This window comes from Triturus cristatus, chromosome 7 (genome assembly GCF_964204655.1).
Source record: "Triturus cristatus chromosome 7, aTriCri1.1, whole genome shotgun sequence".
Taxonomy (NCBI): domain Eukaryota; kingdom Metazoa; phylum Chordata; class Amphibia; order Caudata; family Salamandridae; genus Triturus; species Triturus cristatus.
This window is the reverse complement of record NC_140590.1, coordinates 345072769-345083853: the sequence shown is the minus strand read 5'-3', so window position 1 is coordinate 345083853 and position 11085 is coordinate 345072769. Positions and strand designations below refer to the sequence as shown.

Sequence of the window (11085 nt, the reverse complement as noted above, 5' to 3'; positions counted from 1 at the left end):
TACCGTTAGACGACTATGCTGCCGCAACCACCTTTGGGTATGGTAGGGTAAGGCCTCGAGATATTGCTCCAGGTAGATCTTTTCCATGATCTCTTCTTTGGAACTTACACCTGGTGTTAACCATTTGTCGGCCGCCATCTTTAGCCGGATGAAGAGCGTTTTAGGGTTTTCCCCTGGTCCTCCCTTCTCCTTCCGGAACCTGACCCTATACGCCTCCGCATCCAGGCCTAGGTGGTCCAAAATGACACCCTTAATAGTCCCGTATGGTGCATCCCCATTAGCATTAGCCACCTGATAGGCAGACTGGGCTTCCCCCACCAGAAGAGGGGCTAGGAAAAACTGCCATTTATCCAGAGGCCAGCTACATGCCCTGGCCACCCTCTCGAAGTTCGTAAGGAAGGCGTCCGGGTCTTCGCCAGGAATATATTTCTGTAATGACAGTCCTGAGGGGGTGTGGTTGCTAGGGCCTCGAGTGTCGCGTAGGGGTGTGGACTGGGGATCGGTTATGGCCTTCTGTAGTCCTTCCAGTTGGGCGGTGATTGTGTTTTTGAACACCTCCCGATCTGCACTGGCGGAGGCCATCTGGCGCTCGACCGCCCATTCGAGTTTTTCCTGTCCTTTAATCATGTGCTGTATTACGGCGTCCATCTTTACTGTACAGATGGAAGGGTCAGTGCCCGCATTCTCCACCACTGTGAGCGGGTGGGAAGAATAACGCAACACACGGCGTCTAGTTAGCGAAGGCTTTATTCTCAAGGGGAACTTAGTGCTTTTGTTATCCAGTTTGAGGTCCCACACTGTCCCTAGGGGGGGGGCCTTTCGACAGTCTCTCTATCGCTCGTGCCTGGCTTCAAGGGATGTCTCCAACCGCTCTTCTCTTGGGCAGGATACGTTCTTGTCCCGTGCGTGGTCTTTCGCAGACTCCCAGCGGCAGCCGCCCCAACACAGGGAGAAACAAAGAACAAAAGGCTTGGGTCAGTACGACGCTCAAGTTGACATCCGGTCAAAAGGGCCCGGGGAGGTGAAGGGGACACTCCGGTGCTCGGGTGAATTCAAACAAACAATACCCAACTCGGCCGGTGTGAAAAAGGAAGAGGTAGTGCACGTGAGAGGGGGGGGAATGTATAGACAGTCGAGGCGGCGAGAAGCCCAGGTGTTATTTCGTAACCTTCTCCCGCCTCCCGACCCAGCCCGTGAAACGATCACGTACCTGGGTCAGCCACGCTCCTCCCTGGGCGCGGCTCGGCGATGCGTAGGTGCGGAGTCCTCCTGTCTCCAACTTATCCTCCTTCGACGGTGTCTCTCTCGTCTCCTCGCTACTCTCGTCTCCGTATCTCCGCTCCGCTGCTCCACTCGCTGTCTCTTCTCCCGCTCCGGTGTAGCCACACACCATGACTTGTTCTTCCTCCATCTTTATTGGGTGTGTGAGTTCCTCGTCATCAAAAGGGGCGTGGTTACCAGAAGGAGATCCCCAGTTAAAGGGGAAGACGTCCGTAGTGGTTTCTTCCGATGTTGTTGACGTCCACTCGTTTCCCTGTGAAACACAAAAGACACTGTCCGTGATGTCTCGTGCCACCCACCAGTCGGCCCCTTGTATACTGTCGCAGCAGCTCTCCTCGTGACATGCTTCTAGGTAATTATATGTTCAGTATGCACTATAGTCATACAACTTTTTTATTCCAAATGTAACATACCTTGTGAAATATACTTTCTCGAAAATGCACTCTGCTGCAGTTTACTATGAGTGTTACATATTTACGATTCCCATGTTAATGGTAGACATTGATTAGGTAGAAGACACTTACAGTACAAAATGGCTAATGTTTCTGAATCATAGTGTATAAAAGTCAAATGTACTATAGAGGAACCACTGTTTATTATATTATATTCATGATTATTTTTGCAAAGTAGTGAAAAAATCATTGAGGAACATTGTCTTATATTTGTGATTGGATTAATGTTGTGTACGAATGAGAGGGATAGAGTGAGTATATGGTTGAAACAACAATGAAATGTAATACCATAGAGGTTTTTTTAAATGATGTACAAATTACTTTTCTTTTTTTTTAAGTTTGAGTTTATTAAAGAAATAAGAAGGAAAGGAGAAAGGGAAGATAAACAAGGTATAATCATCATGATAAGCATATACATAGATTAAGCACTTCAATAGAAACTCTCATTAAAAACAAAAATAACAAGCATGCGGAATACATGAACAGAAACTATTATATGAATGAAAATACCATATAATATAATATAGTGAAACGTAACAAAGAGGCAATAGAGAAACAAGACTATCCTGGTGGCTTACGCACCTCAACTGTGTCAGGGCCTGGAGGGGCGTGCGTTGGAGCAAAGGAGGAGAGATAGGATACCAGAGAGAGCCAAAGCAGGTCACGCTTAATTGCTAGAGAGATGGGAGAAACGTAATTCGTATCTAAGCGGTGATGGAAGCAAACTGCATTCCACCACGAGTTGTAGGAGACATTTGTAGCCTGTTTCCAGTTAGAAGTAATGGTATGTAGAGCTACAGCAATTAGGAGGTCAAGTAACAAATAATGGGAAGGAGATTGTGAAAGGGACGGTGATTGGGAGCCCAGAAAAACTTGTACAGGAGAAAAAGGGATTTGAAATTGGAATATTTTTTGTAGGTGCGCCCAAACTAAATGCCAGAATTTGGAAATAGGAGGACATTCAAACAACATGTGCTTGAGATCCGCAATGGGACATGAACAGGACCAACAAATAGGGGACGAGTCAGATGAAAAACGGGATAAAACATGTGGAGTACATAACGTTCTATTATAAATAAAGTAAAGGGTTTGGGTTGTATTAGCAGCTCTAGAGGTCTTATGAAGCTTAGCCCATATTTGGTCCCAAAAAGGTATTGGCCAGTCTTGAGAAAGATCCAGTTCCCATGCAACCTCGAGTTTAGATTTTAGTCTGCCAGTGGAGTAACAAAAGGAATTATAAATAGCAGAGGCTGAGGGAGACGCCTCCAGGAGTAAAGAGGTAGCTTTGCGTTCTGGAGGAATGTCGGTAGATAATGCTAAAGAGCGAAGATATGAGATCAAGACTGGGAGAAGAGCATTATATTGCGATCGAGCAGAGGAGGGCAATGAGAAAGAGGATTGAAGTTCTTGGAAAGAAAGGGGAGTATCTTGGGAAATTAATTGAGAGATCCAACACAATCCTCGAGAATACCATGTCTTCCAAAATATGGTGCGATTACGAATTTTGATGAGAGAGTTGTGCCATATCGGTTGTTCACGAATAGAAAGGAGGGAAGGATAAGATGATGATAGGAAAGGGAAAAGGAGAGTACGGGAGTAAGAAATAACAGGCGTACGAAAGCGAACTAAAGAAGACGTGAAGGATAAAAACTCGCGAAAGGTAAAGGGGGATAAAAAGAAAGCTTCCATGCTTAACCAGAGGGGTGGGTAGAGCGGAAGATCAGAAGAGAACCACCGAGATGATTGTTTCAGAGAAAAAGCTCGATGATACTCTCTGAAGTCCGGAAAACGCACACCAGATTGAGCCTTATCTTTGCGCAACGAAGACAGAGCTATCCGAGACCGCTTGCCATTCCATAAGAATTTCAGTAACAGAGAGTCAATCCGCCTAAAGAGGGAAACTGGAATGTGTACTGGGAGCAGGGAAATGGTATAGAGAAGAAGAGGGGATAACATCATTTTTATAGAATTGAGCCGGCCCCACCAGGATAGAAAAAGCGGGTGCCAGCGATGAATAGCCGTGTCTATTTTCTTGAAAACATAATCAAAATTAAGTTTAAGCATATCCGACAGGAGAGGAGCGAACCAAACACCCAGATATTTGATCTTAGACGGCTGCCAGGAGAAACCAGTTTGGGAAAAAAGATGCTTTTGACAAATAGGGTTTAAAGGTAGAATCTGGCACTTATCAGCATTTAGACGATAACCAGAGACCGCGGAGAAGGAAGACACCTGATTAAGAAAAGAGGGAATAGAGGAAGCAGGATCAGAGCAATAAAAAAGAATATCGTCAGCATAGACCGAGAGTTTAACCTGTCGCGAGCCAAATTTGTAACCAGAAATACTATTGTCCAAACGAATTTTAGTAAGGAAGGGTTCTAAGGCTAGAACCAAAAGTAGGGGAGAAAGAGGACAGCCTTGTCGCACTCCTTTTCGCAGCGAGAAATAATCCGAGGTCATCCCGTTAACAAAAATGGAGGGCTGAGTAAAGTAAAGAAATAATAGAGATGAATTTGGGAGAAAAACCGATCCAGCGTAGGGCTTGAAACATAAAGTCCCACCCGATCCTGTCAAAGGCCTTCTCTGCGTCTAAAGAGATAGCCGCGAAGGGAAGCAACAGAGAGGAAGCCTTGTTAAGAATATTGAGAAAAACGCGGAAATTGTCGGATGAGAGACGACCTTTGACAAAGCCTGATTGTTCAGGGCCAATGAGGTCGGGTAGAAGTGGATCCATGCGTAATGCTAAAATCTTGGCCATAATTTTGTAATCCGTGTTAACCAGGGAAATTGGTCTGTAGTTTTTGCATAATGAGTGATCTTTATCTTCTTTGGGAATTAAACAGATTAAAGCCTGTTGGAAGGAACCACTGGAAGAGCCCACAGCAAGGAAGGACTGGAATAATAGTAATAGTTTGGGAAGAAGTAGAGAGGAGAAATGGCTATAGAATTCAATAGTGAAACCATCAGGGCCTGGAGATTTACCGTGACGCAATTTAGAGACAGCATGGGAAATTTCAGAAAGTGAAATGTCCTGGTCCAGGGCAGCAAAATCAATGTGAGAAGCCGGGGAGAGGGAAGTGAGTGGAATTATGAAATAAGATCCGCGGTCTCCGGGATGTGCTCAGGGGTATAAAGATTGTCATAGAATTTAACAAACTCAGAAAGAATGTCTTTATCTTTAAAGCAAGAGTTCCCAGTGGAAGTCTTGATGGATTCAATCTTTGTACGTTCCTTTCTTATCTTCAAGTAGTTAGCCAAAAGCTTTCCCATTTTGTTCTTACCCCCATAATACCTGGAATTACATTTCAGCAAAAGATTAGATGCAGCATCAGTTGTAAACCTATTGAAGGAGAGTTTCGCATCAATAAGTTTTTTAAGGGAAATCTCAGATCTGGAAGCATGGTAATCAAGCTCTAATGTCTTAATATTAGCTAGAATGCATTTGGACTTGGCTTCTCGAAGCTTCTTTCGCCGGGCTACAAAATTGATAATAAAACCCCTAGAGGCTGCCTTAAAGGAATCCCAAACAGTAACAAAAGAGAGGTCCGGGGTATGGTTGAAAAGGAAAAATTCAGTGGCAAAGGCAGTAAATTCAGAACAAAAAGTAGGTTCCAAAAGTAGAGCATTGTTGAAACGCCATCTGCCAGAGTGAGGGGAAAATGGAAGTAAGTCAAGGTCCACGTAAATCGGAGCGTGATCTGAGATTAGGATGGAACCAATGTCAGAGCGTATAGCGTGCTGGGAAAGGGATTTACTAAGGAAGAGGTGATCAATACGGGACTGTGATTGATGTGGAGGGGAATAAAAACTATATTCCCTAAGGTCAGGGTTAAACAATCGCCAAATATCCACCAAAGCATTGTTTTGTAAAGTGCTAACAAATTGAGAGTGCATCTTAGAGGGAACAAATTTAACATTGGATTGACGGTCAAGGAAGGGATCCACAACTTGGTTACAATCTCCCCCAAGAAGTATGTACTCTCCAGAAAGGGAGGAAAGCTTGGTAGAGATAGAGGGCCAAAATGATCTGTCAACCTGCTGGTACGAGGTGCGGTTGGCTATTTCCGGCCATGCTGACATACTCTTGTGACACCCTGCGTGACCTGGGGCGCCGGACTGCTGGCTGTAGTCCACCCCTCCTACATCCATTGGACGGCCCCTATCTTTGTGCCGATTGTCAGTGGTTTTTGGAGCAAGCTACTTCTATCGCCCCTTCATGTCCGGTGGCAGCCGCTCGCTACACGGAGCATGTTCTCCGTATTTTTAGTTTTAATGCTAGGTCTTTGGTGTCACATTATCAGGCAGTATTTGACCTGTTGCAGGATGCAAGCCCGGACATCGTGGCTATCACCGAGACATGGTTGAAAGACGAGGACGCAGCCATTATCAATCTGGCATTCCCCCCGGACTATATAGTCCATACCCTTAATAGATCTTCTAGGGGAGGGGGAATTGCCTTGGCTACTCGTTCCAGTCTTACTTGCTCCTGGACTGCACTGACCATTGCGGGATGTGAAAGTGCGCTGTTTAAGATTCTGGTTACTCCTCACTTCTCACTTTCGGGGATGGTGGTCTATCGTCCCCCAGGGAGCGAGACGGCGTTTCGCGCCGCTTTCCCGGACGTGGTCAGCTCCTTGGTGGTGGGGTGCCCCAATTTTTCGATTCTGGGGGACCTTAATCTCCATTTCGATAGATCTGACCTACCCGCGGTCAGTGGCATTCTCACGGATTTGGAGGCCTTACAGTTGCTGCAGCTTGTTCAGCAGCCCACCCACATCTGTGGCCATACGCTAGATCCCTTCTTCACCAATTTGACAAATGCCTCTGTCACTGCCGTCTCGCCCCTGGGTTGGACGGATCATTCTTTGGTCGCCATTAGTACCCCTTTGTCAGGTAGGACCGTCACCCCTCCTGCTAAGTTGATTGTAAGGCGGCACTGGGGCAAATTACGGTTGGAAGATCTGCACCGTGTCCTCGCGGCAGAGCCATTAGATCCGTTTGTAACTGTTGATTCAGGTTACGATGGGTTCTGCGCGTGGATCTCCAAAGCGCTAGATGCGCTTATTCCACTCACTGCCTGTAAGACCAGTGCCAGAGAATCTAGCCCATGGTACGATGATGCCCTTCGTGCGCTCAAGGGCAGTTGCAGGCGTGCAGAGAGGGCTTGGCGGAAGGCGTATGATTCGGGTAAAAAAGCTATCTATCTCGCCTCCGTCAAGGTATACCATCGGGCTGTGTGCCGTGCTCGGGCATTGTATTATACTGCCGAAGTCGGCAACAGCTCTAACCCCTCGAAAACTATTTTCAAATTGATGAAGGACCTTCTAGCTAAGCGCCCCGATGCTCCGACGACGGGCTCTACCGCTCATTGTGAGGCTCTTGCGGTGTTCTTTCAGGAAAAGGTCCAAAACATCTATATGACCTTTCCATCCACAGGACCTCCAGCTGAGTCTCCGGCTTCCATCTGTGGAGACGCAGCCCTGCACTCGCTTCCCCTATTGACATTTGAAGGGTTTAACATCTTGGCAAAGCAGGTGAAATCTGGGTCCCCCGCCGACCCTCTCAGTTCGGCTCTCTTTAGAGAGGAGTCGTTCGTGGGTCGGACCGTGATACACTCCCTGATCAACATCTCGCTGGAGTCAGGCACGGTCCCCCGTAGCTGGAAGCGGGCGGTGGTTTCCCCCATTCTTAAGAAGCCCTCACTGGACCCGAACAAGCCTGAAAATTATCGGCCTATCTCTTTGCTTCCCTGGCCTACCAAAGTAATGGAGGCCCATGTCAACAAAGTTCTCTCGGCCCACCTCATCCAGTTTAACATCTTGGATCCCACCCAAAATGGCTTCCGTGCTGGTCACAGCACGGAGTCTGCCCTTCTCTCCATGGCCGAACATCTACGCACAGTGATGGATGCGGGGCAGACAGCGGCGCTCGTCTTATTAGATTTGAGCGCCGCGTTCGACACCGTGTCCCATCCTATCCTGTTGCATCGCCTGGAGGAGGTCGGGCTGGGTGGCTTTGCCCTCCAGTGGTTTCGCTCTTTCTTAAACGATCGTTTCTTTAGCGTTGCGCTGCCACCGTACCAGTCCCAATTCCTTCCTCTGAGACAGGGGGTCCCGCAAGGCTCCTCGCTGAGTCCCACTCTTTTCAATCTGTATGTGAGACCGCTGGCTGAGATCGTCAAGCAATGGGACATGACTATGGTCTCGTATGCTGACGATACTCAGCTAGCGGTGACTATCAGCGGGGATGCAGATCGGGATGCCCCCAGGTTTCAGAGTGGACTTAGGGCGGTGGCAAGCTGGATGAAGAACAACTGTCTCCAGCTCAACGCGAAGAAAACTGAGATCATGATCGTTGGCAGGAAGGCGGAACTGTGGGGGGACAAGTGGTGGCCCATTGAACTGGGGCCGGCCCCTCTCCCGGTCACTGAACTTAGGAATCTGGGAGTGTGGATGGATCCCGCTCTAAGTTACGAGGGCCACTCGAAGAAAATCACGGCCGGTTGTTTTGGCATCCTGCGGTCGCTGAGGCCCATTCTTAAGTTCTTTGACCGTGGTACCAGGCAGCTGATAGTCCAGGCCACGGTATTATCTCGCCTGGACTATGCCAGCTCGCTTTTGGTAGGGGCCAATATGGCGGAGATTACCCGCCTTCAACGAGTGCAGAACGCCGCGGCTAGAGCCATAGTAGGCTTACCCCGAAGGAGCTCTGTCTCAGGCGTCTTGAGATCCTTGCATTGGCTCCCCATTAAATCACGCATCCAGTTCAAGGTGTTGTGTTTGGCGTTTAAGATCTTGAGGGGAGTAGGTCCGCCAATTCTTGCGGACCTCCTGTCGTGGTATGTTCCTTCCCGCACTTTGAGATCGGGAAGCCAAGCGCTCGCGTTGGTCCCCCGCTACAGGTTGTGTCGGGCTGGTGGTCGCTCCTTTAGGGTGAGGGCGGCTGAACTCTGGAATTCCCTCCCAGTGGACTTGCGGCTTCGGACTGACCTCTTGGCCTTCCGCAAAGCTTTGAAAACGTTTCTTTTTTAAATAGATCTTTTATCTGTGTTGTGTTTCTGTTATCTGTTGCACATTGCCTGCCATGCGCCAGGACGCCCCTTAGCTGGGGCAGCTGTGCGCAATACAAAAGTGCATAACATAACATAACATAACAATTCCAGTTGGAGCATACACATTAAAAAGAGTAATAGGAATATTATCTATAAGCAGTGTAACAATAACCCATCGGCCATCAACATCACATTCATGAGTAATAGATGAAACATTTAACTTTTTATGTAATAAAATCACAACATCATTTTTCCTAGAAACTGAGGGAGAGCAAAAAACATGACCCACCCAACAACGCTTGAGTTTTAGAGCCTCCGTGTCAGAAAGATGGGTCTCCTGAGGAGGGCAACATCCGACTTAAGTCTCGCTAAATGTGATAAAACCCTTTGCCTCTTAATGGGGTGATTTAAACCTTTAACATTCCACGATGTAATACGGAATGGAACAACAAAAAGAAGCAGCTAATAACAACATGCTTATTATTACAGAGAAAATACTTTAACAGAACTGAGAGAATTGTAACGAATTGAATAAGGAGATAGGGCAAGAGGAAAAACAGCAAAGAGGAAGGAAAGGAAAAGAAAAAACAAAAGGAACCATTGTGAATAGAATATTGAGTCCAAACAAAAGGGAGGGATAAAAAAGGGAAATGGGAGGAAAGAGAAAGTGAAAAAAGAGGGAAAAGCAAGAGGTAAGAGAACGAATATAGAAAAGAGGATAGAAACAGAAACCATCAAGAAGACAGTACACGTTCGAAACGAACGACTGAAAAACATACTTACGAACGAAAAAACTCAAGGACGAGGATGGGGTGGTAGCGCCAGAAGACACCGGTGGCGACATCCAGAGCAGACAACAAAGCTCAAATACCACGGATCTAAAAATGCAGCGTATAGACAATAACGTGGGACATCCAGGCAGGAGAAAGGGAGGAGAGATCTGTAGAAACAAGAGAGATATACAAATGAAGGGAAAGACGTGTCACTGGGAGCAAAAAAAAAAGAAGCAAAAGATAGCTGAACTACATAGGAGGTACAAACGAGTGAAAAACAACTATCGGAAGGTGAGACGGTAGAAAATTTACAACATCAGGCAAAATGGAGAGACAACAGGATCATAAACAACGGGAACCCAGAAAAAAGGAGCAAGTCTTGTCAACCAGGTCTGGATACATCCATAACATCTGGGCGATGCCGTTGAAGAAACGCTTGCAAGGCTGCAGGATCATCATATGTGATTGTTCTGTCTTTATATGTGACCTTAAAGAGACATGGATGTAGTAGTCCATATCTGGCATTCAGTGCCCGTAGTTGAGGTCTCATGTCCAGGAACTTCTTCCGTCGTTCCGCAGTGGCCTTGGAGACATCTTGTGATAGATAGAGGCGGTGCCCTTCCCATATAATTTGCTTTTTGAGCTTGGCAGCTGACAGGACCTGTAGAAGGTCAGTAAATTGCAGGAATAACATAATGACACCTCTAGGCTTGCTGGTGACCCTCGGGCCGAGGCGATGAGCTCTTTGAATGTTAACGGAAGTCAAGGCCGGGGCATCCAAGATCTTGGCTAGAAAGGCTTGGAAGAAGACGGTGGGGTTTTACCCCTCTGTAAGTTCTGGAAGGCCATACAGACGTAGATTGTTTCTACGATTTCTATTTTCTAAATCCTCTGTCTGACGCTTAAGAAGAAGTATCTCCGCCTCCATTGACGGAATATGGGAACAAGAGGATTGTAAAGAGTCTGCGGACGTTTCCAAAATCTGAACACGTGACTCTAGAGACGACCATTTTTCCTGCATAGCTTGCATATTCTTTGTGGTGGCTTCCATAAAGGGTTTGAACGCATGAAGTTCTTCCAAGATGAGATCCATGGAAGCGAGTGAGGAATTACTCTCTGGAGATGGTGGGTCTTTCTTCAGGCGCTTAGAGGAAGCGAGAGAGGTCGGCACTTTCCCTTTGATGCGCGCTTTCGGGATGGCTCCTCGTAATAAATCTGATTTTGGTGCCGTGGCGTCCACCATATCCTGAGGTGGAGAGTCTGAGTCCGAGTCCGCAGGGAGTTGAGAAGAAGTAGCCAGCTTGAAGTTCCGGAGTTTCCCCATGAAAAGTCTGAAAATTAGTTATCGAAGCAATTGGTCAAATCTCCTCAAAATGGTGTTTGCATCCTGTTAAAGTCGACGCCTTACCAATCTGGAGAGCGGCAAACGAAGATTCCCAAGGGGACACAATAATGCATTCAACGAAGCTCTCCACTGATTAATGACACATCAAGCAGCCTGTGGGCGCGAGTCCAGCACACTAACTCC

General features: G+C 47.1%; 1 long non-coding RNA gene across 1 annotated transcript in view; it reads right to left on the bottom strand.

Annotated features, from left to right (window-relative positions):
* Positions 1 to 816: 816 nt before the first annotated feature.
* LOC146809625 (uncharacterized) overlaps positions 817 to 11085 on the bottom strand; it is a 133802-nt gene continuing 123533 nt past the window's right edge. Inside the window, exons 6-7 of the long non-coding RNA XR_014965573.1 lie at positions 9568 to 9724; positions 817 to 1534 (exon numbers count right to left, since the gene is read on the bottom strand). This is a non-coding gene — a long non-coding RNA (uncharacterized LOC146809625). The remainder of the gene's footprint in view (positions 1535 to 9567; positions 9725 to 11085) is intronic.